The 24,592-nt window shown below is 36.2% G+C and overlaps 1 protein-coding gene and 1 pseudogene across 3 annotated transcripts in view; one reads left to right on the top strand and one right to left on the bottom strand.

Annotated features, from left to right (window-relative positions):
- Positions 1–24,592, bottom strand: part of SBF2 (SET binding factor 2) — a 490,797-nt gene that overhangs the window by 150,249 nt on the left and 315,956 nt on the right. The gene's annotated exons all lie outside the window — the stretch shown is intronic.
- Positions 1–24,592, top strand: part of LOC147576664 (large ribosomal subunit protein eL28 pseudogene) — a 37,106-nt pseudogene that overhangs the window by 12,024 nt on the left and 490 nt on the right.

Raw genomic sequence — 24,592 nt, 5'->3', positions numbered from 1 at the left:
AATAGGTGATGGGGAGAGGCACCTGGGTAACTCAGTTGGTTAAGTATCCTACTCTTGATTTTGGCTCAAGTCATGATCTCACGGTTCATGGGTTTGAGACCCACACCAGGCTCTGTGCTGACAGTGCAGAGCCTACTTGGGATTCTCTCTCTCTCTCTCTCTCTCTCTCTTTGTCTCTCTCTCTCTCTCTCTCCTTCTCTCTCTGCCCCTCCCCAACTTGTGCTGTCTCTTTCTCTCTCTCTCAAAATAAATAAACTTTAAAAAAAAGATTCTCTCTTTCTCCCTCTGTCTCTCTCCCCTGCTCATGCTCTCTCTCTCTCTCTAAAAAAATAAAAAATATATATTAAAAAAATAGGTGATGGGGATTAAGGAATGCACATGCTGTGATGAGCACTGAGTAATGTATGGAAGTGTTGAAATCACTATATTGTACACCTGAAACTAATATTATACTGTATGTCAGCTAACTGGAATTTAAATAAAAACATTAAAAAATAACCAAAACAAAACAAAAAGGCAAAGGCAACAAAAGCAAAGTAAACAAATGAGACTACATCAAATTAAAAAGCTTTTGTACAAGGAAGGAAGAAAACTATCAACAAAATGAAAGGCTACCCACTGAATGGGAGGAGGTATTTACAGATCATATACCCAGTCAGGGGTTAATATCCAAAACATAAAAAGAACTCATACAACTCAACAGCAAAAAAAAAAAAAAAAAAAAAACCCACAAAAAATCTAATTAAAAAATTCCAATCAGAGGACTGGAATAGACCTTTTTGCCAGTAACAGACAGACAGCCAAGAGCTACTTGAAAACATGCTCAACATCACTAATCATCAGAGAAATGCAAATCGAAACCACAATGACATATCATCTCACACCTGTTAGAATGCCTGTTACCAAAAAGACAAGAAATATCACGTGTTGGTGAGGATATGGAGAAAAGGGAACCCTTAGTTAGGAATGTAAATTGGCATAGCCACTATGGGAAACAGTATGGAGATTCCCCAAAACATTAAAAATAGAAGTACCCTATGATGCAGCAATTCACTTCTGGGTACTTACTTAAAGGAAATGAAAACACTAACTTGAAAAGATCTATGCATCCCATTTCCATTGCATTATTATTTACAATAGCTAAAATAGGAAAGCAATCTAAGTATCCATCAATGGATGAATGGATAAAGAAAATGTGGTGTATATACACAATGGAATATTATTCAGCCACAAAAAAGAAGAAAGTCTTGCCATTTGTAACAACATGAATGGAACTTCTAGTATTATGTTAAGTGAAATAAGTTAGAGAAAGATAAATGCTGTATGATCTCACTTATATGCAGAATTAAACAAAAACAAAAAACAAACTCAGATACAGAGAACAGACTGGCGGCTGCCAGAGTTGGGTATGAGAGAGTTCAGTATGGATGAAAGGGGTCAAAAGATACAGATTTCTTGTTATAAAATAAGTCATGTGCTGATGGCTCAGAGCCTGGAGCCTACTTTGAGTTCTGTGTCTCCCTCTCTCTCTGCCCCTCCCCTGCTGACGCTGTCTCTCTCTGTCTCTCTTTCTCAAAAATAAAAAACATTAAAATAAATTAAGTAAGTAAGTAAGTAAGTCAGTCATGGGATCTAATTATATAGCATGGTGATTACAGTTAAAGTTGAAAGTTTCCAAGAGAATAGATGTTAGATGTTTTACCTTAAAAAGAATTTGTAACAAGATATGGTGATGGATGTTAATTAGACTTCTCGTGGTGATCATTTTGCAATATATACAAATATTGAATTGTTATGTTATACATCTGAAACTAATATAACATTGTATCAATTATATCTCAATAAAAAATAAAAACAAACAAAAAAGCCCTAATCTATCTTTCACAACATAAACCTAAAGGGATTTTAGGTTCTTCAGAATGAAGAATTATATTCTCCTCTCCTTGAGTAATAAAGTTTATATTTCTTTTACATGTGAAAAGAGACATCTAAAAGTTCTTTATGATTTTATCTTTTCCTCCTTAAGATTTTAGTGCTGTGTGGAAAAGTAGTCCCTCAAAGTACTGGTTTTAAAAGACAAGTTGCAGAAAGAGGCCAATTTTATGAAACAAAACTGATTGGCTGGTAAAGAATAAATCTGGTTGTGGTGCTCAGCCCTTTTATTTAAGAATGTCCAGTTGTCAGGACAGTAGTACCCTAGTCAGGAAGTAGGAAATGGAGAGAGACCATGTCTTCCTAATGCTTTTTTGTTGGGTTGGGGTTTCACAACTGCTCTTATCCTTAATCTTCTGCCTTGATGTGTACATTGTTCTGACTTCCCTCTTTCTCTGCTTCAGTTTGCCTCTCTTCTTTTTTTAATCTATTTGCCTACAATAGTTCACAAAATGTTGTCCCTGGAATAGCAGCACCAGTATGATCCTAAAACCTGTTAAATATGAAAATTTTCAGCCTCCACTCCAGATCTACTGAATAAGAAATCTAGGTGTGGGGAACACCAATCTGTGTTTTAACAAGCACTCCAGTTATTCTAATGCATGCAAAACCTTGAGAATCACTGGCCTATAGTGTACCAATAATGTCCTTTCTGATATGACCTTGAATCACTCTACAAAAATTGGGCTATATCTGACTCGATTTTAGACTCATGTGACTGTGTGAAATATACTGTGTTATTCAAATTGCTCTACATTTGCTTAAAGTAACTGGCACAAAATTCTTTAGACTAAAATCTAAGTGTTTCAAAAAAAACCAAAAAGTTTATCTTACTTAGTTTATACTTATGTCTTCGTTTTTTTCAACCAATAAATATGGCCTACAAAATGAAAACTTACATATGGTACCTATCATTAGAGTTAGCCTTTCTTCAAGAGGCTTACAAACTTAATGGAACTAACAGGCAGGCCCAGTGTAAGCTAATGCAAATCAGTGCATTTAACATGCCATACTAGAAGTAGAAAAAGGTGTTATGGGAGCATACAAAAGGGAGTGATTCTGCCATAGCCATCAGAGAAGGGCATTTAAGCTGAACTGGATGATGAACAGACTCTTTGGATTCATTTCTCTTCTTTTACACCTCTCTCTAATTTTTTGCTCCTCTATGGCATTAGTTAATGGCTGTTAGTTTGCACATGGCATTAGTGGCAGTGTTTTAAATATAAAGTTAAACATGACAACCTATATATATATATTTTTTTTTTCCTGAATTGAAAATGAGGTCCACTGATTTGATTTTATCAAAAGCGTCATGTTTTGCCTCAATAGAAGTTTTCAAATTGAGCTAGTTTATGTTTATTTAAATGAATTAAAAAATGTCCTTAAATAAATTTGAATACATGTTATTATGGTTATAGATCAAATACTATTTTATTGTTTAAATATCGTGTGTAATATACTGGAAAAAAACCATATCTTTATCCATAGTATGTCACAATCTTTTCCGGGATCTTAAGTGAATCATATTACCACTGTGGACATTAGTTTCTTCACCTAGAAAAGAGTTTGGACTTAATGATTTCTAATGATTTTTATTTCATTTTTTGCCATTTATGATCTCAACTGGTTCAATTATTAAAATATTCACCAGGAAAAGGAATGCTTCTTTTTGTGGTTACCTAGACAAATATCCTCTGCAAATTTTTTGGCTACAAGGGTAGATTCCAGAAGTTTACAGAACACAATGTTAGGCTCAAAACGTGCTCATGACAGACCACATTAGGAAAGAGTATCCTTAAAATTACATTACTTCATCTCTAACAAGAAATGCCTCATGAGGCCATGGCAGTGGTCAAACCTTGGCTGAACATCTTTCTGATGCATTACTGACAGAAACGTCATTCCTCAAACTGCAAAACTTGCTCTGAAACATACCCTAGTTGAAAATAACAGCAGCAGCAACAACAACAACAACACAGATAAGGCCAGAGTTGCATTCCACAATGGAGAGCCTGGGAAATTTAAATCACGTGGAAGAAGTTTTGCAACTGTGAGATAGATTTTAAGGGGAAATGAGACTCTCTGAAAACATGGCTAGAATATTTCAGTCCAAATCTAATTCTTAATGCACAGGATTATAATGACAACTGTTTACTATGGTTGTGAAATTTTGAACCTGTCAAAAGCTAAGTAACTTTGAAGAATGAAAAATTAGTATAAAAAGGGATACATCTTCCTGACTATAAAATAGGCTGTAAATCTTTACCATTTTTTGGTCTGGCTGCTGGCACAAGGAGGTCATGCTGTGAACTGCAGAAGGTGGAATTTAGCAGTGACCTTTTAGAATATACCACCTTACTTACTGGCCAAGTGTCTGTACCTAAATGATTTTTCTTACCCTTTCAAGACTGCATCTCTAACTCCTGGCCCCAAATGCCTGCCTCAAGTTCAGCCAAATACTGCAGTAAGATCCAAGCCATGTGGATTTTACTAAAGTGTGAAGTATGAGGCAGATACAGAGTTACATACCAGAAAGTCTGGTAGCTTGGGATGAGTTTTGTGCTAGTACCATTATTTAAAAACATCACTGAGAAATCTCTGGAAGACTTTTGTTCTCAATTATTCTTTAAGAAAATTTTTAATGTTTATTTTTTTTTATATTTAATTTTTTTTAACACTTATTCATTTTTGAGAGTGAGAGAGACAGAGCATGAGTGGGGGAGGGGCAGAGAGAGTGGGAGACACAGAATCAGAAGCAGGCTCCAGGCTCTGAGCTGTCAGCACAGAGCCCGATGTGGGGCTCGAACTCACAAAGTGTGAAATCATGACCTGAGTCGAAGTCGGACACTTAACCGAGTGAACCACCCAGGCGCCCCTAATGTTTATTTTTGAAGGAAAGAGAGAGAGACACAGTGTGATCAGGGGGTGGGGCAGAGAGAGAGGGAGACACAGATTCTGAAGCAGGCTCCAGGCTCTGAGCTGTCAGCACAGAGCCCGATGCGGGGCTTGAACTCACAAACTGTGAGGTGATGACCTGAGCGAAAGTTGGATGCCCAACTGACTGAGGCACCCAGGCGCCCCTCAATTATTCTTTTTTAAAACCAGTCTTCTGGGGTGCCTGGGTGGCCCAGTCAGTTGGGCATCCAACTTTGGCTCAGGTCATGATCTCACAGTTGGTGGGTTCGAGCCCCACGTCGGGCTCTGTGCTGGCAGCTCGGAGCCTGATGCCTGCTTCTGATTCTGTGTCTCCCTCTCTCTCTGCCCCTCCCTTGCTTATGCTCTGTCTCTCTCTGTCTCTCATAAATAAATAAATGTAAAAAAAAAATTAAAAAAAAACAAAAACAAACAAACGAGTCTTCTATTGCCAAGGCAAAGGAAAATGAATGTGAGTAGAGTGAAACAGGACCAATGTCTTGGACTAAGGGCTGAGTGTGAGATTCTACAGCAATGTCTGACAGAAATACAATGTGAACTATGTAATTTAAAATTGTTTAGTAGTCTGATTTTAAAAAGTAAAAAGAAACAGGTAAAACTAAATGAAATAATATATTTTATCTAATCTGATATCTCTAAAGTACAATCATTTCAACTTACAATCACTATAGAAACCATGAATGAGGCATTTTACACTCCTTTTTCAAAATCTGTGTGTATTTCACATGTATAGCTCATCTCAATTTGGACTCGCTACATTTCATGTACTTGGTATCTAGTTCTAAGTGCCATCTTAATGCTGCATTAGACTATAATACCTTTAATATCTGGGTCTTATAGACCCAAAATTATGGAAACTGATTTTTCCCTCCATTTTCTTCCCACAACTGCTCCACTCTTAGGTTTTGATTGCAATTTTTGAACTATGAAAACTTATGAGAGGGAATATTAAGCCAGTGCACTAAACTCCTTCTAGAGAAACTAAAAAATGTCAGTGTCTAAAGGCTAAAGAACAGGAGATTTGGAACCGTTTTTCATAAAATCAGTCATAGATAAAATAGTCAAGAGATCAGTCTGAAACTCAAAGGGTGTGAAAGTCAAGCAGATTCAAAGAATGAGACGTGGATCTTTTCCCTTTGACCTTGTTACTGAACTGATTATCTGTGAGGCAAACTATAATTCTGCTATCTCTGGCTTATGTTATACTTATAAAAAAGTATTTAATATTCTTTTTTTCCCTCTGTTCACAGTGAAGCTTCATCATTTCTGTGCTGAATAAGTAGAAAAATAGTTTTAGGCAAATTCTGTTTGATTCTCTTGTAGCTATTAGGAACCTGTAAACCTCTTTGACGTTGGTGAACTTTCAGAATTAGAGTGTAGCCTTGAGCATCAGGAAAGTTTTCCCATTTTTTAAAAAAGCAAACTACTACTGCAAAGATCTTACATAGGGGGGAAGAAAAGGATAGCCCAACTTAAAATTTCACAGTGCTATATCTACTGAGATTGTTATATTAGAATATATATTCTTTTCAAGTGTACAAGGAATATTTACCAATATAGACAATACACTAGACCATAAAACATGTCTCAATAATTTTAAAAGGATTCAAATAATAGAATGAATGTCCTTTGATCATGAAATTAAGCGAGAAAGCATTAACATAAAAACTTCTGAAAAATCCACAAAGATAGGGTAACTACATAACACAATTCTAAATAATCCAAGAGTTCAAAAGAAATCAAAAGGGAAAAAGAAACTATTTTTAAAAAATTTTTACTATGATTTTTTCTTTTTATTTTTTAAGTAATCTCTACACCCAATGTGTAGAGGTTCGAACTTACAACCCCAAGACCAAGAGTCACATGCTCTACCAACTGAGCCAGACAGGAGCCCGGAGAAAGTATTTTAAATTGAATGAAAATGAAAATATATTGAAACTGCTGGCTGCTGCTAAGATAGTACTTAGTGGGAAATTTATAGCATCAGATGCCTACATTAGAAAAGAAGGTATTGAATCAATCACCTCAGCTTCAACCTTAAAAAAACTGAAAAGTCAATTAAACATAAAATCAGTAGAAGAAAGGAAGTATTAAATATCAGATCAGAATTCATTATAGAAAACCAAAGCAATAGAGAAATCAATGAAACCCCAAACTGGCTCTTGGAAAACTTCTGTTTTTGTTTTGCAGTATCTTTGTTTGGTTTTCATATCAGGATAATGTTGGGCTTGCAGAATGAATTTGGAAGCTTTCCTTCCTCTTCTATTTTTTTTAGAATAGTTTGAGAAGAACAGGTATTAATATTTATTTATTTATTTATTTATTTATTTATTTATTTATTTATTTACATACATTTAAATTCCAGTATAGTTAACATACAGTGTTAAATTAGTTTCAGGCATACAATAGATTGATTCAACAATTCTATGTATTGCTCAGTGCTCATCAAGATAAGTGCACCCTTAATCTCCACCTATTTAATCTACCCCCCTACCCCACCTCTCCTCTGATAACCAACTGTTTGTTCTCTATAGTTAGAGTCTGCTTTTTGATTTCTTTTTTTCCCCTTTGTTCATTGTTTCCTTTCATTCCATGTATGAATGAAATCATATGGTATTTGTCTTTCCCTGACTGGCTTATTTGCTTAGCATTATACCCTCTACCTCCAACCATGTTGTTGCAAATGGCAAGATTTCACTCCTTTTTATGGCTAAATAATATTCTATTATATATATATATATATATATATATATATATATATATATATACACTACCTCTTCTTTATCCAGTCACTATTGATTGACACATAGGCTGCTTCCATAACTTGACTATTGTAAATAATGATGTGATAAACATAGGGTGCATATAACCTTATGAATTAGGGTTTTCATATCGTTTGGGTAAATACCCAGTAGTGCAATTACTGGATCATATAGTTCTATTTTTAATTTTTTGAGGAACTTCCATGCTATTTTCTACAGTGCTTGTAGCAGTTTGAATTCCAACCAATAATGCACGAAGCTTCCTTTTCCACTATATCCTCACCAACACTTGTTTCCTCTGTATTTTATTTTAGCCATTCTGACAGGTGTGAGGTGATATCTTATAGTAGTTTTGATTTGCATTTCCCCTGATGATGAATGATGTTGAGCACTGTTTCATGTGTCTGTTGGCCATCTGTATGTCTTCTCTGGAGAAATGTCCATTCATGTCTTCTGCCCATTTTTTAATTGATTTGGTTTTTGGTGTTGAGTTGTGTAAGTTCTTTACATATTTTGGATACTAGTCCTTTTTCAGATGTCATTTGCAAATATCTTCCCCTATACAGTAGGTTGTCTTTTAGTTTTGTGGATTGTTTCCTTTGCTGTGCAGAAGCTTTTCATTTTGGTGTACTCCCAGTAGTTTATTTTTGCTTTTGTTTCCCTTGCCTCAGGAGATATATCCAGAAAAATGTTGTTACATCTGATGTCAGAGAAATTACTGCCTGTGCTCTCTTCTAGGATTTTTATAGTTTTAGGTCTCACATTTAGGTCCTTAATCCATTTTTAATTTTGTGTATGGTATAATAAAGTGGTCCAGTTTCATTCTTTTGCATGTAGCTGTCCAGTTTTCCCAATACCATTTGTTGGAGATAATGTTTTTTTCCCATTGCACATTCTTGCCCCCTTTTTCATAGATTAAATGACCATATAATTGTGGGTTTATTTCTGGGCTCTATATTCTGTTCCATTGATCTATGTGTCTGCTCTTGTGCTGGTACCATATTGTTTTGATTACTACAGTTTTATAGTATAACTTGAAGCCTGGAATTATGATACTTCCAGCTTTGTTTTTATTTTTGAAGATTACTTTGGTTATTCAAAGTCTTTTGTGCTTCTATACAAATTTTAAGTTTGTTTTTGTTAGTCCTGTGAAAAATGCTGTTTATATTTTGACAGGGATTGCAGTAAATGTGTAGATTGCTTTGGCTAGTGTGTGTGTGTGTGTGTGTGTGTGTGTGTGTGTGTGTGTGTGTGTATATTTTGAAGTTTGTTTATTTTGAGAGAGAGTGTGAGCAGGGGAGGGGCAGAGAAAGGGAGAGAGAGAATCACAAACAGGCTTTGCACTGTCAGCAGAGAGCTCAATGTGGGGATCAGTCTCAGGAGCCATGAAATCATGACTGGAGAAGAAATCAAGAGTAGGGCACTTAACCGACTGAGCCACCCAGGTGTCCTGGGTAGTATAGACATTTTAACAATATTTGTTCTTTCAAACTATAAACATGAAATATCTTTTGAATTCTTTGTATTGTCTTCAATTTCTTTCATCAGTGTCTTACAGTTTTCAGAAGACAGCTCTTTCATCTGTTTGGTTAGGTATTCCTAGGCATTTTATTATCTTTGGTATGGTAAAGTTGTAAATGGGATTGCTTTCTTAATTTCTCTTTCCACTGCCTCATTATTAGTGTATATAAATGCAATGGATTTATGTACATTGATTTTGTATCCTGAGACTTTACTGAATTAGTTTATACGTTTCTAGTAATTTTTTGGTGAAGTCTTTCAGGTTTTCTATATAGATTATCATGTCATCTGCCAACAGTGAAACTTTCACTTCTTCCTTGCCAATTTTGATGCCTTTTACTCCTTTTCCTTGTCTGACTGCTGTCGCTAAAACTTCCAGTACTATGTTGAATAAAAGTGGTGAGAGAGGACAAATATCCTGACTGTAGAGGCAAATATTCCTGACTGTAGAGGAAAAGTTGTTTTTCACATTGAGCATGTTAGCTGTGGGTTTTCCAGATATGGCCTTTATTATGTTGAGGTATGCTCCCTCTAAACCTACTTTGTTGAGGGTTTTTATCATGAATGGATGATGTACTCTGTTAAATGCTTTTTCTGCATCTACTGAAATGATAATATGGTTCTTATCTTTTCTGTTATTTATGTGATGTAGCATTTTGATTAACTAGTGAATACTGAATCACTCTTGCAACCCAGGAATAAATCCCACTTGATTATGGTGAATGATTTTTTAAAAAATACATTGTTGGGTTGATTTGCTAATATTTTGTTGAGGATTTTCACATCTGTGTTTATCATGGGTATTAGCCTGTAGTTCTCTTTTTTTTTGTAGTGTCTTTATCTGGTTTTGTTTTCAGGGTAATGCTGGCCTCATAGAATGAATGTGGAAGTTTTTCTTCCTTTTCTATTTTTTGGAATAGTTTGAGAAGAATAGATATTCACTCTTTTTTAAATGTTTGGTAGAATTCACTTGTGAAGCTGTCTGGTCATGGACTTTGCTCATTGGGAGTTTTTATTATTATTACTGACTCAATTTCTTTGCTGGTTATTGGTCTGTTCAAATTTTCTATTTCTTCCTGGTTCAGTTTTTGAAGGTTGTTAAGTTTCTAGGAATTTATCCATTTTGTCTAGGTTGTCCAATTTGTTGGCATATAATTTTTTATAATATTCTTTTAGAATATTTCATATTTCTGTGGTATTGGTTATTTCTCCTCATTCATTTCTGATTTTATTTATTTGAGTCTTCTTTTTTTGATGAGTTTGACCAAAAGTTTATCAATTTTGTTGCTCTTTTTAAAGAACCAGCTCCTGGTTTCATTGTTCTGTTCTATTGGTTTGTGGTTTTTTTTGTTTTTCGTTTTTTGTCTTTTGTCTTTATTTCATTTGTTTCTGCTCAGATGCTTGGGGAAAGTACAACAGAGGAGCCCTGAATTGAAGGACACCAGAGTCCATTGAAAGTTGGTGTACCATACTAAAAATGAGCAAAATTAAGTAAAATATTACATAATGAATGTTAAAGATACCTAGCCCTCTTACTCTACTGGGCTAGAACTCTGACAGCCAGGTATTCACATTACAGGTAGGTGACTAGATTATTTTTTGGGAAATCTGAACAGCTCCTTGCCCTCACTTCCAAAAAGAAAAAACAAACAACCCCCCCCCAAAAAAAAACAACCAATGAATTAAAGACATTGATATTGAGGGTTCCCAAACAAGCAGACAACCAAAGATTACCAGAAAAATGAACAAAACATCTAATATAAAAGACAAAGCATCTAATATAAAAGGATGATTCCAATTATATGAAGGTCAAACAGGAAAAACCAAACTGAATTATATTTTAAAAGTATACACATGAAGTCCCAAGGACTTCAGTGTTAATGTCGTATTTCTTGAACTGGGTGTTGGGTACATATGTATTTATTTTATTACTATTCTTTTTTCTAAGTTTATTTATTTTGAGAGAGAGAGACAGAGAGAGCAGAAGCAGAGGAGGGACAGAGAGAGAAGGAGAGAGAGAATCCCAAGCAGGCTCTTCACTGTCAGTGCGAAGCCCAATGTGGGGCTCGAACTCATGAACTAAGATCATGACCTGAGCTGAAACCGAGTCAGATGCTTAACCCACTGAGCCACCCAGGCACCCCTATTTTATTACCATTCTTAAAGCAACACATATGTCATAAATGCTATATATTTTACAAATAGAATTTCATGAGTCACACAATGACTACTTGAAAACAAGGTCAAGTTGAGATGCAGAATGGATCATGATTAGCAAGATTTACATACTAGCTAAGTGTTTGACTAGCACACAAAAGCGTTACATGCACAGCTCAAATTTCTGCCTAGTAAAAATACAAATTACTATTTATCATGAATTGTTCTTAAACGGTCAATACACAGAATGTCAAATCCATGACTGTCAGCAGTCTGTTAAATTTCCATTAAATATCCCTTAGATATTACAGTAGACATTCAATGAAATCTGATATAACTAGGTAAGACAGTAATTTAAATTTTATTTGTAAAAGCAGTTATGTTATTGCCCAGAATATTTGGAAATTATGGTTGGTGTTTTCTACACATTTAGAGAGATATAATGGAGATGAGTATGACACAACAAACTTACAGAAAATGAAGGGTGCTACTTAAGGATTTTCGGGACCTGTACCAATAGCTGTTTCAGAAGAAAAGAAACTTAAGGATGGAAATCTGGAATTGGTTTTTTAATCTGATGATATTCAAAAGTGTTAATAATTGGAAGGGGGGATTAATAAGCAGAACACAGAGGATTTTCAGTGTAGTAAAAATACTCCATATAATACCAAAGTGATGGATACATCTCATTATACATTTGTCTAAACCCAATGAATGGACAACACCAGGAGTGAAACATAATGTAAACTACGGGCTCCAGGTGATTATGAGGTGTCAATGTATGTTCATTAATTGTAACAAATGTACCACTCAGGTGAGGAATGCTGATAATGGGGGAGGCTATGCATGTGTGAGGCAGGGGATATAGGAGAAGTCTCTATACTTTCCCCTCAATTTTGCTGTGAAACTAAAACTGTTCTAAAACAAAAGTATTAATAAAAATAGTTACTAAAACCGAAAAGCATTATTAGCCTTTTGCCAGTAGTTAATGAAAAACTGGCACTCACTGGCAAAACAATTAAATTATCACTAATAAACAACTATAATCGAGTGCCTATAGATAACCAACTAATTGTTGCCATACATATTTTAGTTCAAATAAGGGGAACAATGAAGCTAGTCCATTGTTTCAAAATGAACTAGAGAATTTGGAGAAAGATCGTAATAAGCTCAGGGCATTGAACTTCTATCACAAGGTTCAGACAAGGGGATAGTTTCTATGATTGCTCTAAAAAATAAATAAGATCCTGTAGCTGCAGGGTTGAGATGTCTAAAACTCATAATGAAGTCTAATCCTGTAGGTGACTGAATTACAACAACTGAATTTGAGTTCACAGCCTCAAAGAGTCTCATGTTAAATTAGGGTACTGACTAGGAAGAAGACGGTAATGATGGTACTATGTCAATTTAAATAAGCTGGAACTAAGTTCACCAGAATTCCCTTCTCCAGATGGTTCTGAGCTAAGAGTTGCTAGAGACTTGGAAGGAGGAAGTGGAGCAGCACCCATGTTTCTGTTCAGAGGTCAGTGTTGTGTCACTAATCTTCTGACTTATTTTGTCATTCAGGTCTGCAGCTCCTACGGCTCTTGCTGGATTTCCTTTCAGCTTCTTTGTATTTTGAGCTAGTGTATGTGCAGCTCTGTAGTAAAGGGAATTAACTTTTTCTGCAAGTCAAGTGCATCATCAACGTTGAAGGTTTAAAGGCAGTGAGGGATATATAGGAGCTCCAATTTGTCCTTACTCTTCTCCTTTTCAAAAACAGGTAAATATATGGACTAAATAATCTATAATCATTAATTAATTACAGATATATAATAAAACCTATATTTTAATTCATGTATTAGGAAAGGACAAATCTAAACATTGTACTTTATCACATAGGATTACTAATAATTCCTTTAATATCCCTCTCCCTTCTTCTCCCTCTCCATCAATCATCTATCAAGGACTATTGCTGGGTTGGAGGGTATATACACAGTCTCCCTTTAACTAAGTACCACCTGATTGCTCTCCAAAATAACTCTACCTACCTGTGTTCTTCACCAGCTGTGCGTGAAGATTCCTGTATTGCCACATCCTTACCAACACTTTGCATTATTCGTCTAATTTTTCTGTCTTAAGAATATAAAGAGTTATTATGTTAATTTACATAACATTATAGCTTTGTTTCAAGTTCTCTCTTTTATAAGGAGCTTGTTCATATCTTTTTTCAATTTTCATTGGGGGTGCTGTTTAACTCAATGATATAGAGAAATCTTTTCTATATTACAAATATTATTTCCTTGTGGATTTTAGATGGTAAAACAAATATGATTTCTGGCCTGTTAATTAACATCTGTATATTAACTTCACTCATGTTGTCCTTTATGGATTAAAAAGTTTTAATAACTTAAGAAATCAATCTGGTTTTGTATTGTTTATATTTATGTTTACTTTATATCATTGCATTCATGTTTTACATTTTAAGAATTTCTTCCCTGCTTTTTAGGCACAAAGATATTCATCTTCATTTTTTCTACTAACTTTGGAGTTCTTTCATTACACAGAGATGTAAACATCTGAAGAACATCTTTGTAATTGTTGCTCTCTAGGAATGCTTTATATCTCCTCATACAGTGATCCACTCCTCCCAACAGCATTTACTAAATAAGTTCTCCTTTCTCCACTGATTTGTGACACCTATTAAGTTCCCATTGAGACTAGTATGTCTCTATGCACTCTATTTTACTGGTTTATTAGTCTACTTGATGCCACTAGTTTTATTATCATGGTTTCAAAGTTTGTATTGGTATGTTCTTCCAAATAAATTTTAGAGTATTGTCAAGTTCCTCAAAAATTCCAACTAGACTGATTTAAAAATGGCCAAAGGACTTACAGAGACATCTCTTCAAAAAAGATATACACATGGCCAATAAACACATGAAAAGATGCTCAACACCACCACCATCATTAGGTAAATGGAAATCAAAACCACAGTGAGATACCACCTCACACCCTTAGGATGGCTATCGCCAAAAGGATAAAAAATAACAAGTACTGGAGAGGATGTGGAGAGACTGGAACCCTTGTGTATTGCTGGTGGGAATGTAAAATGGTACAGTTGCTGTTGAAAACAGTATGGCAGTTCCCCCCAAATTAAAAATAGAATTACCACATGACCCACCAATTCCACTTCTGGGTACACACTCAAAAGAACTGAAAGCAGAGACTTGAAGACATATTTGTATACCTTTGTTCACTGCAGGATTATTAATAACACTAAAAGGTAGAAACAACCTAATGTGTTCACTGATGGATGAGTGGATAAGCAAAACGTGGTGTATACATACAATAGAATATTATTAAGCCTTAAAGAGGAAGAAAATTCTGCTGATACAACAGCAGATAAAACACTGAGAACATTATGCTAAATGAAATAAGCCCATCTCAGAAGGACAAATACAGCATGATTCCACTTAGAGTAGTCCAATTCATCAAGACAAAAAATAGAATGGAGGTTGCCTGGAGCTGGAGAGGAGAAATGGGAGTTAATATTTAATTGGTATAGTCTTAGTCTGAGAGATGGAAAAAGTTCTTCAGATGAATGGTGGAAATGTCTGCATAACAATGTGAATATATTTAAGGCCATTGACCTGTACATTTAAGAATGCTCAAAATGGTAAATTTTATGTTATGTATATTTTACCACAATCAAACAAAAATCCAATTAGAGTTCATTCATTCTTCGAGTACTTCTGTATCTTCTGGAATGTGAAGATAACTCCAAAACCGTTCTTATATTTTCTTTGCCCTATTCCTGGCCCTAGCCATTTCTTCAAGGAGTCATTTCTTTCTTTCAGTGGAGATTGGTATTTAGAAACCAAGATCTGCATATTAGGTGTACTCACTGTTACTGGAGTGTCTCTATGCCAGGCCCTCTCAATGAACAAAGCTATGAACCACTCCCATTCCCCCCTGCCCCACATATATACACAGACATATACATACATTTCCACTTATATTTATTTCAGTATCAAATGTATGTTGAAAATCATGAGTTCTTATTATTAGCTCTAATTTATTCAAAACCATAACGTTCATTCTAGCTTTCTCCTTTTCTTTATTTGCACCTTCTCTACCAGTGAAAAATCTGGCTACCATTATCTTCAATATAGTTACTTATTGCTCAGTCTTCTAAATGTAAACAGTATTCTGATTCCACTGGGCCACCAACACCATTTCACTGAGATCCCATGTTTGTAAGTATGGGGCTCAGCTTCTGCCTAGCTGCCATTACTGCCTTGTATGAGACTGCCTAATGGTGGTTGGACACTGGAGGAAGGAAGGGGAAATGGAGGGAGTATTTAAAACATTTTTTAACTTTTTAGTTGGTTTTTACTGGTCAAAAGAAATGCTATTGATTTTTTTAGATTGATCTTACATTCAGCAACCTAATTAAATCATTTCATTAGTTAAAATAAAATCATTGTTCAATGTGGCACCTTTTCTAGGCAGAGGATCATATCATTGAAAATGACAGCTTTCTCTTTCTTTTCTAACTCTATGATCTCATTTTCTGTCCTCCCCTGCTTATATTTTTTAATTGAGATGTAAGTGACATATAACATTGTCTTAGTATAAGGTATACAACATAATGATTTGACAACATTGTTGACAGTGTTTTTATCTTGCTCCAATCTTAGAGGAACACATATGAAGTTTCTTCATTAAGTATCCAGTTTGTTGTAGGTCTTTGTTATGTAGTTTTGCCAAGTATGAAAGCTTTTCTTTTTTTTCTTTTTTTTTTTAAATATGAAATTTATTGTCAAATTGGTTTCCACACAACACCCAGTGCTCATCCCAAAAGGTGCCCTCCTCAATACCCATCACCCCCCCATCAAACCTCAGTTTGTTCTCAGTTTTTAAGAGTCTCTTATGCTTTGACTCCCTCCCTCTCTAACCTCTTTTTTTTTCCTCCCCCTCCCCCATGGACTTCTGTTAAAGTTTCTCAGGCTCCACATAAGAGTGAAAACATATGGTTATCTGTCTTTCTCTGTATGTCTTGTTTCACTTAGCATAACACTCTCCAGTTCCATCCACGTTGCTACAAAAGGCCATATTTCATTCTTTCTCATTGCCATGTAGTATTCCATTGTGTATAACGGTTTCCTAAGTACTTTTAAACAAACACACATTGGATTTACCAAATGCCTTTTCTGCACTGATTAGTCATAATTTTTCTCCTTTAATCTAGGAGCATAATGGTGATAAGAATAAATAAACTAGGGGTGTCTGGGTGGCACAGTTGGTTAAGTGACCAACTGTTGATTTTGGCTCAGATCATGTTCTCATGGTTCATGGGTTTGAGCCCCTCATCAGGCTCCACCTGATGGTGTGAAGCCTGCTTGGGATTCTCTCTCTCTCTCCCTCTCTATGCCCCTTCCAGGATCTCTCTCTCTCTCTCTCTCAAAATAAATAAATATAGTTAGAAAGCAAGCAAGCAAGCAAGCAAGCAAGCAAGAAAAGGATCCTAAGATCATGGAATTCAGTGGTCAGAGGAACCTTGGAGGCATCTAGTCCAACCCTTCTGACAATGTAGGAATCCTTCTGTCAACTTTCCTGAAAATGACTAAAGAGTATTTGGTGAAATACTCTAGCAATGGGGAATATATATCTATTAAGCAATCTATTTCACTGTTAAGTTTTAAATGACACCTCTACCCCTTCTCAGACTTACCAGATCAGAATCTCTGATGATGGAACCCAGAAATGTACATTTAAACAACTTTAAAAAAAGCTTTAGAAATGACTACACTAAATAATAGGACATTAATTTTTCAACTCTAGCTACCCATCAAATTTACCTGTGGAACTTTAAAAAATACAAATTTTAAATTTAATCCTGATTCTAATGTACCAGGTATGAACATGTGAGCTATAAATACCTCAGTCACAGTACTGTCTACTGGAACAGTACTGACCACCTGTATGTGAACTTTAAGTTTTACTTTCAAGCAGAGGTCATGAAGTATTGAACTATCCATCTACATTCCCTTACCAAGATATTCCTGTACATGAGACATAAAATTGAACAGAGGCTGGTTTTGTTTGGGGATTAGATTACCAGTAGTCCCCCTCTTATCCACAGGGAATATGTTCCAAGGCCCCCAATGAATGCCTGAAACTGTAGATAATACCGAACCCTATATATGCTATGTTTTTTTCCCTAAACATACATATTGATGAATAGTTTAATTTATAAGTTAGGCACTGTTAGAGATTAACAACAATAACTAATACTTTAAAATAACTATAACAATATACTGTAATAAAAATTATGTTAATGTGGTCTCTCCCTTTCTCAAAATATTGTATTGTACTCATTCTTCTTCTTGTGATGATATAAGATAATAAAATGCCTATGTGAGGAGACAAATTGGGGTGAATGACACAGGTATTGTGACACAGTGTTAGGCTACTGTTAACCTACTGACCTATCTACGAATAGTCAAAAAGAGGATCATCTCTTTCTAATGATGGCTGACCACTGGTAACTGAAATGGGAAAGTGAAACTGCAGGTAAGGGGAAACCTACTGTATAACCAAAAAAGGGTAAAAGCTACAAACCTGTGTAGGGATGGAAACTGTATAGAACTCAAACTCACACTAGCTGAGGTAAGTAGCTACTTACATTACATTTAATTATTCATTTAGTCATTTATCAGATTTTTATTGAGAAACTACTTCATGTCAGACATAACAGAAAATACAGATAAGTCAAAACAGGTAGTTTCATTATTTGTAATAAGCACTATTGCAGGGTCATGTTGGACAGGATGTGGTCAGTATGACATATAGTGGAAGCACACAAAAGTAGCTACCAATCCATAATTAATGGGTTGAGGAAGGCTTCCAGTAGGAAGCAGTATCTACACTGAGATTAAAGGATGAGTAGGAGTTTAGTAGGTGAAAGGGATGAATGAGGGAGTAGTGATTAGAAAGAAATAGTGTTCTGAACTAAGGCAATAAGATGTGCAAAGGCCACAAGACTGACAGCAGTGAAAGATACAGCTACAGAGGCAGGCAGGGGCCAAGATATGATTAGACTTTACTCTGAAGGCAAAGGGGAAGGATTTTAAGTTAGGAAGTGATAAGATCCAACTTTATTATAGAAATGTCACATTGGTAAAGCAAGGAAATAGATATGGTAGGGGGGTGGGTCAGAATGGAGGGAGGGAGTCCAGTTAGGTCAGTGCAGTAACAGAGGTAAGAAATGTTGGTGACTTAAGTCAGAATATTGGAATTTAAGGAGAGAGAAAAGTGAATGGAGTTGACAGAGATTTAGGAAGTAAATTTCTAGGACTCAGTGGCTGATCAGATAGGAAGATAAGGCTAAGAGAAAGACTAATTCCATGTTTTTGGTTTATTGGTGTCATTTGTTGAGGTAGGAAACTCAACAGAAGAGTTTTTGGGGTCTCAAAATGGGGATAAAAGATTATTATTCCAGTTTGGAACACAACATCTATAAATAGCTTTGGGACATTCAAGCACAGATGGACAGTAACTAGCAGGATATTCAGCTTTGAAACTGAAGAGGCAGATTTGGACTTGAGATACAATTTTGGATGGCATAAGTAAAAGATGGTAACAGGGAGGAGTAAGATTGGCTCTGAGAATCTCAGACTAGCAGAAAACCTAGAAATGAACCTAAAGATGCAAATAAACATCATCATTTGCAAGGTTGAAGGAAGAAAAGCTGTATCAAAATGACTGAAAAATTCAAAAGAAGTAAAAAGCCAGGGGAAATATTGTCATCAAAGATAAGGGAGGAAGGTTTTGTAAAGAGCATCATGAAATGCTACCAAGTGTGAAGTAAGAACTGAAAAGTTTCCACTATATTTATCAATAAGTTCTCATCAATGATCTTGGTTGAGTAGTGGTAGCCAAAGATTTGGCCTAAACCTTACAACTGTTAGAATAATTAACTTCTTGGGTGCATGAGTGGCTCAGTCAGTTAAGCATCTGACTCCTGATTTCAGCTCAGGTCATGATCTCATGGTTTGTGAGATGGAGCCCCGTATCAGGCTGACAGTGTGGAGCCTGCTTGGGATTGTCTCTCTCCCTCTCTCTCTGTCCTGCTCATGCTCACTGCTTCTCTCTCAAAATAGATAAAATAAACTTAAAAAAAAAATTAAATTCTCAATGAATTGTCTCCTAAATCTGAAACTCAAAATTGTTAACAACCAAGTTATTTCCTTAATAAGTAACTTGGAAAAATGGAATCTTATTTCAATCCAAGGACAATAGTGAAAAGAACAGATACCAAAGGTGCTAAATCAGAATAGCTCAGCAACCCTTGAATCTCAACCCTTGAACCTTCACCAATCTCAGAAACCATAAAAGTGTGAGAAAATATTGGGAAGAAAAATTTATTCTTTTTGAAGACTTCTGGCTTCATTTTATGCTACTTTGGCATGGACTGTATTTATTTTCAAAATGGCTTTTGTTTCTCTTGGCAAGTTTTATTGTTTCTAATTGTGAAGCAAAATTTCTTTTCTTCACCATACTTTATGTGATAGTATTTAAAACTCATGTAAGTTACGTCAAAAAAACTGATTAAAGAAGTAATTGCACTTTCTGAGCTGATTTTTCCATCTTTTGTAATTATCTTTATTAAAAAATTGTACTTGGAAAAACACAATTATATAATCATTTACATATTCAAACACATATGAATACTTTCTTTGCACCAGGTGATGTTCTGGATATTGGCTGTACAATAATGAACAACATAAACAAGGTCTGTTTTTATTCAGCTGAGGCTGAAGTTTTTCAATAGTAGTTGTTACTTAAAAAATGAAAATAAAGATCCACAAGTTTCCAGAATACAGGCTTCTGATCTAAACTTAAATTTAGCTGTAGAGCACCTATTGCCACTTAATGTGTTTTGAAGAACACAGCATCAGTAAGTTAAAGGCACAGCATGAATAAAAATAAAAAACAAAAAACAAAATTTAGATTCAGAACTCACCTCCTCAATTTATGAGCTCTGTGATTTGGGAAAACTGATTAACTTCTTTGGGCCTATTTCCAGAGAGTGATAGTGATTGTGGCTAACTCAGTTTCAGAGCCAAAAGAAAGCTGAGGTTGTCTGAGGCCATCAAAGTGATACCCATCCCCAAGAAGGAAAAGGACAGGGCAATTAGGAATGCTGACTAGATGGTTCTCTCACAAGGAGGAGCGGGCAGTGAAAGCAGAGTTGGGAAACAATGGTGGGGAGTAGGAACTGACTTTGTTTAATGGTCCCTCTTGCTTAGGTCATGCTCCACACAAAGTAAAGAATGACAAAATAAAAAGAATGTGTACATGGTGAAGCTTGTTGACCGAATGCTTCATTATAGCATGACCCGGTTAAGCTCTTTGGTTGAGAAACTTCTAATCTTAGTATCTTTAGTAAAATCTTTTTCTCTCTGGCTGGTCACATTTCTCAAAGAACTGTTTTCCAATTTCCTGACTTGAGGGCAGATTGCCAGAGTTCTGGGAGCTAAACTGGTATTCTCACTATCTGTCATTCACTTAACTCCCTTGTTTGCAGCAAAACAGAATTTCCCTCAGCTAGACCTATGTCTCCCAGGCTAGTGATGTCCTTTCTCTTAAAAACAAATACACAAACAAACAAACAAACCTGTAATCTTCTACCAGGGTAAAGGAGAGGCAGCTGGCTGTTTACACAGAACTGAAACATGATCTGGGAGGGGAATCCAACTGTATCTTCTTTTTTTTTTTAATCCAAGTTACTTAACATATGGTTTAATAATGATTTCAGGAATAGAATTCAGTGACTCATCACTTACTTATAACACCCAGTGCTCATCCCAACGAGTGTCCTCCTTAATGCCCCTTGCCCATTTAATCCATCCCCCCACTCAACACCCCTCCAGCAACCATTTGTTCTGTGTCTTTAAGCTTCTTATGGTTTGTCTCCCTCTCCATTTTTATACTATTTTTGCTTCCTTCCCTTATGTTCATCTGTTTTGTATCTTAAATTCCACAGATGAGTGAAATCATATGGTATTTGTCTTTCTCTGACTGACTTATTTCGCTTAGCATAATACACTCTGGTTCCATCTACATTGTTGCAAATGGCAAGATTTCATTCTTTTTAATTGCCAACTACTACTCCATCGAATATATATACACCACATCTTTTTAAAAAAATTTCTTTAATGTTTATTTATTATTGAGAGAGAGAGAGAGAGAGAGAGAGAGAGACAGAGCACAAGGGAGGTAGGGGCAGAGAGAGAGGGAGACACAGAATCCCTAGCAGGCTCCAGGCTTTGAGCTGTCAGCACAGAGCCCGATGTGGGGCTCGAACTCACAAACCGTGAGATCATGACCTGAGCTGAAGTCAGACACTTAACCGACTGAGCCACCCAGACGCCCCTATACCACATCTTCTTTATCTATTCTTCTGTCGATGGACATTTGGGCTCTCTCCATACTTTGGCTCTTGTTGATGGTGCTGCTATAAACATTGGGGTACATGGGTCCCTCTGAATCAGTACTCCTGTATCCTTTGGATAAATACCTACTAGTGCAATTACTGGGTTATAGGGTAGTTCTATTTTTAATCTTTTGAGGAACCTCCATACAGTTTTCCAGAGTGGCTGGACTAGTTTGCATTCCCACCAGCAGTGCAAAATGATTCCTCTTTCTCCGCATCCTTGCCAAGATCTATTCTTGCCTGAGTTGTTAATTTTAGCCATTCTGACAGGTATGAGGTGGTAGCTCATTGTGGTTTTGATTTGTATTTCTCTGATGATGAGTGATATTGAGCATGGTTTCATGTGTCTGTTAGTCATCTGGATGTCTTCTTTGGAAAAGTGTCTATTTATGTCTTTTGACCATTTCTTCACTGGATTGTTTTTTGGGTGTTGAGTTTGGTAAGTTCTTTATAGATTTTGGACACTAATCCTTTATCTGATATGTCATTTGCAAATATCTTCTCTTATTCCATCAGTTGCCTTTTAGTTTTGCTGATTGCTTCCTTTGCTGTAGAGAAGGTTTTTTTTTTTTGTTTTTTTTGTTTTTTTTACCTTGATGAGGTCCCAATAGTTAATTTTTGCTTTTGTTTCCCTTGCCTCCAGAGACATGTCAAGTAAGAAGTTGCTGCAGCTGAGGTCAAAGAGGTTGTTGCCTGTTTTCTCCTTTAGGATTTTGATGGCTTCCTCTCTTTTTAAAAAAAAAAAATTTAATCTTTATTTATTTTTGAAAGAGAGAGTATGAGCAGGAGAGGAGCAGAGAGAGAGGGAGACACAGAATCTGAAGCAGGCTCCAGGCTCTCAGCTGTCAGCACAGAGCCCAACGCGGGTCACAAACTGTGAGATCATGACCAGAGCTGAAGTCTGATGCTTAACCGACGGAGCCACCCAGATGCCCCTGATGGCTTCCTGTCTTATGTTTAGGTCTTTCATCCATTTTGAGTTTATTTTTGTGTATGGTGTAAGAAAGTGGTCCAGGTTCATTCTTCTGCATGTCACTGTCCAGTTTTCTCAATACCATTTGCTGAAGAGACTGTCTTTTTTTCCATTGGATATTCTTTCCTGCTTTGTCAAAGATTAGTTGGCCATACGTCTGTGGGTCCATTTCTGGGTTCTCTATTCTGTTCCATTGATCTATGTGTCTGTTTTTGTGCCAGTACCATACTGTCTTGATGATGACAGCTTTGTAATGCAGCTTGAAGATCTGGAATTATGATGCCTCCAGCTTTGGTCTTCTTTTTCAGGATTGCTTTGGCTATTTGAGGTCTTTTCTGGTTCCATATAAATTTTAGGATTGTTTGTTCTAGCTCTGTGAAGAATGCTGGTGTTATTTTGATAAGGATTGTGGCAATCCAACTGTAACTTAAGGAGTTTCTTTTGAAATGTTTATATATTTTGAGAGAGAGTGTGTGCACAAGGAGGGAAGGGGCAGCGAGAGGGAGAGAGAGAATCCCAGGCAAGCTCCACGCTCAGTTCAGGGCCTGCCACAGGGCTCTAATCTATGACTGTGAGATAATGACCTGAGCCAAAATCACAAGAGTAGGACGCTCTACCAACTGAGCCACCCAGGCACTCCTTAAGAAGACTTTCAATCAATTCTCTTTTTAATGTTTCAGTCCCACCTTAGCTTCCTGTGTCCAGAGATTACTAGATGTCCCCAATCCCCGAGCCTTTTGCAGTTCTGCAAAGTAGGCTGCTTCAAGGCTTTTACAACTGTCAGTTAGGAAAAGGCTGTCTTGAGTCTGCTAAATAAAGTCATTAACCCGTCAATTTTCCAATTTCCAAAATGTTGTTGTTCTTGTCTCCTCTCCTGTTTTGCCTGTGGGTTTCTGCATTAAAAAAAAAAATCCTTTACTTTTGTTTTACTGGGGTTTTGGGTAGTAGCTGAGGCTAAATGTATGTATTCAATCAGTTCACTTTAACCAAATGTTACCCTATCGACTTTTCTCATCTACCATCTTTCTACCCTACATTTGGCAGCATAGAAATATTTTTCAATTTTCAAAAACACAGGCCTTTTCTATACTTTTTTTTCCACTAGCAATTTCCTCTATCTGGAACATTCTCCCTTTCAATCCTTGTCTGAAAAATGCCTTCTGTGACCACGTTCTTCCCACTCAAAATCCAGTAATCTCATAATGGCGTTCATACTACTTTTTCACTTTTTCATCAGTGCATATCCCATTGTATTATATATTTACCTGTGAGGTTTTCCTTCTAGATTGTGAACTCCTTAAGAACCAGGACTTTATCTTAATCACCTCCATATGAAGTGTACCTCAGTATCTAGTACAGAGACTACTATAGAGTAGAAATCAATAAATGGAAGAGGAGAGGAAAAAAGTAAAAAATACACCCTGATTAAGGAAGAGGGATTCTACTGATTAATAAATTCTTCATATGTTAGTCTGTTCTGGGTGTTGTAACAAAATGCCATAGACTAAGAGGTTATAAACAACAGAAATTCAGTTCTCCCAGTTCAGGAGGTTGGAAGTCCAAGATCAGGGTGCCAGCACGATCAGCTGAGGGCTTTCTTTGGGGTTGTAGACTTCCTATATCCTTATTTGGTGAAAAGGGCTAAGGGAGCCCTGTTGGCTCTTTTTTAATAAGGGTATTAATCTCACTCATGAGATTAACCACCTCCCCAAAACCCCATCCCCTAACACTATCACCTCAGAGGTTAAGTTTCCACCATAGGAATCTGGGAGAACACATTCAGACTACAGCACTTAACAAAATGTCCAAATTTGCTATTCAGACATAGGA

This window comes from Puma concolor, chromosome D1 (genome assembly GCF_028749965.1).
Source record: "Puma concolor isolate L17-30 chromosome D1, mPumCon1.1.hap2, whole genome shotgun sequence".
NCBI lineage: Eukaryota > Metazoa > Chordata > Mammalia > Carnivora > Felidae > Puma > Puma concolor.
This window is presented reverse-complemented; position numbering and strand designations above follow the sequence as displayed.